The sequence below is a fragment of the Cynara cardunculus genome (genome assembly GCF_001531365.2).
Source record: "Cynara cardunculus var. scolymus isolate 2C chromosome LG 3, CcrdV1, whole genome shotgun sequence".
NCBI lineage: Eukaryota > Viridiplantae > Streptophyta > Magnoliopsida > Asterales > Asteraceae > Cynara > Cynara cardunculus.
The window spans coordinates 14,916,593-14,919,765 of NC_037530.1; positions in this window are offsets into that span (position 1 = coordinate 14,916,593).

The following is a 3,173-nucleotide window of genomic DNA, read 5'->3' on the forward strand; positions in this document are numbered from 1 at the left end:
CCTCTGTGATCTTCTGTGGTAGGCATCTTCTGTCGACACTTGCAGAAATTACTTTTTCAATACTTTTACATTTGAATGAAATGAGAGCTAACACATCTTTCTTCTTGAAAAATAAGACCGGAGCACCCCAAGGTGAAGTGCTGGGTCTAATAAATTCTTTGTCAGTTAAATATTTCAACTGTGCAACTAATTTCTTTAATTCAGATGGAGCTAATCGATATGGTGCCTTTGCTACTGGTGCAACCCCTAGTACAAGATCTATTCGGAATTCAATGAATCTATCTGGTGGTAATCCAGATAAGTCTTCTAGAAAGACTTTCGGATATTCAGTAACAGTCGGAATCAATTCCTCTTTTCTCATCTCTTTCTTCATATCAATTATGTATGCCAAATATCCCTAGAACCTTTTCCGAATGCTTTTCTGAGCTTTCATTATTAACAAAATACTGGTATGGTGATTCTGACGATCACCATCAATAACAACAGTTCCTTGGTCTGGCAGAGTAATTCTAATCATTTTCTTATTACAAACAATACTAGCCTGATACCTCGCCAACCAGTCCATACCCACCACTACATCAAATTCCTTCATCGGCATAGGAAATAACTGAATCGGGTGTCCATAGTCCTCAATAACAATAATAATAATACAGTTATTGAACACACTAGTAACAGTTTCCTGACTATTAGCAGTATCAACTACTTCGTCATCAAATATCACAGAACCCAAACATGCATTTTGAGCAAACAATGGTGATACAAACGAAAAGTTTACACCAGAGTCAAATAATACCTTAGCACGTATTGAATTCAGAGGGAAAGTACCTGTTACTACATCCGGTGATGCTTCTGCCTCGTTCTTAGTCATCTGGAAGGACCGTCCCCGTGCCCCTCCTTGTCCTCCTCTATTTACCGTAGGCCTTCCCCGAGTACCCGACGCATTACTCCCTATTGTTAACTGCGGAGTCTTTAACAAGGGACAATTCGGTCGAATATGATTTGGAGAATTGCAATTAAAACACCTTCGATTAGTTGGGCAACTTCTAGACAAATGGCCTACTTCACCACATTTGTAACACTTTCTTGGGTCCATCTTACATTCACCCTGATGAACCTGTCGGCATTGTGAGCAGACTTTTTCACTTATCTTCTATTCAGATCTGTTATCATATCTTACCGTTTTCGGTCCTCGAAAAGATGAAGGCCCATCCCATTTTCTTTTCTCTACAACCTTTCCTTCTGGCTGCCGGTTCTTACTTCGTTCGGTCACTTCGGCCGCATCTACTGTCAACAAAAAGGTATTGGGGTTCATAGCAATGACAAACTCTCTAATTGAGGGTTTCAAACACCAAATATACCTTTCTATCTTCCTGGATTCTGTTGAAACGTAGTGTTCAGCAAAACGAGAGTATTCAATAATTCTCTCGGTATACTCCCGAACTGTTCCATTTCCTTGTTCCAACTTTAGAATAATTCAATATTAAACTTTGCAGGCCACATGCAAATACCAACATTCATAAGTACTAGTTCCAAGGGTTGTTTAAGTGCAAGACAGATCATAAGTGACAACTATTCATCGCTAATGTTGTTGGTGTGAACAAGAACACAGCAGCAAGATTTGAAACAGCAGATCTTGATAAAGCAGGACTGGAACTAAACAGCATTGCAGAGGTCCTGTGCACACATAACAGGTCTGTTTTTGACAGAAGAAGTCTAACAGCAGCAATAAAGGTCTATTGAGAGAGTTGAAAAAGAGTACGAAAAACTGGTGACTTCGATTGGTGTTTAGATTTGCAGTCAACAGCAGGTCTTAGCATATTACACAATTCCAAAACAGCAGCCAGTGTGCAGGTTCTGTGTGAATGTTTTCGATTTCAAGGTTAGTGATTTGATAACTGTTAAGACTTGATAAGCATCAAATTTTTTAAAAACAGTTTTGAAGCTACAGTAATTGACATTAATGTTAATGCAGTCTTGATTTCACATTGAGCAGACCTGACTGTTTTTCAAACAGTCTTGATTAGTCTTGGTCAGCTAGTTATGAGCGCATGATCTTTATGATTGTTTGCTATCGTTGTTTTTGCTGCTTGATTTTTGGTTGAGAGTTGATTACTCAAGCTGCTTTGGGTGTTGTTTTCTTTAGTAAGGATCAGATTTTGGACAAACAATTGGTATCAGAGCATTTGTTATGCATATAGAAGCTTTTGTGACTGTTTTTGTTTAGAAGAAAGTAACAGCAGTATTCAAATCAATTTTTTTTGTGCAGCATTCATCAGATTTTAGCAACTCAGTTTAAAACAGCAGCTTCACTTTGACGTTTGAAACAACAACTACACTGAAGCTAAACAGCAGCTTCATTTTCTTACTGTGTTTGCTGTTTTGTGATTATTCTTGTTGTTAGACGTTTTGTTTTGAAACAGCAGTTACACAGTGTGCTGGTCTTGACAACAGCTGCGTATCGAAGTGTTGAATGAGCTAAACAGAAGCAAGTCTTGAAAGCAGTCTTGACAACAGCTCAAGTTTTCGTAACAGCAGCAAAGGTTCTGAGTTTTCTAAAGCGGCAGCCAAAGTGATAACAAGCTACCAGAACAAGTCACCGCAGCTCGTATGTAGCAACTGATAAACGGAGCATACACGTGGATTTTTAGATACACTTCAGAGAGCAGATAAATCATTTTTTTAAAAAAGTGTAATATCTGTATTGTAAAGCGTTGCTCTTGTGATTGGTTTGGACTACTCAGTTTTTGGACTGTTTTTGGTTTCTTAGTTTGTTTGTGTTTAGATTTTCTTTTGGGATCATTGTATTTTTTGTGTGTGTTTTCAATGTTTGTGTTTTTCTGTTCTTTTTTAGCTTAACTGTTCATATTTCTTTTATCTGAGTTCACTGCATAGATCCTTATCTGATCAATCAATTTTTTAAAATGGCAGTTGTATCTGAGAACTTCWRAGCGACAATTATTGCTCTGGAAAAGAGAGTTGAAGGTTATAAGGAGGAAGTATTTCTCAATGTTTTAAAGAAACATTATAAAGAAGAGTGTGAAAGCATAGAGAAGGCATTTGAGTCTAGGTTTGAAGGACTCGAGAACACTCTCCGCAATGTAGAAAATGATTTCACTGATAATTTGATGTCTTGGAGTAAAGCGAATAAAGATCTTTTTAATAAACTCAAAGAG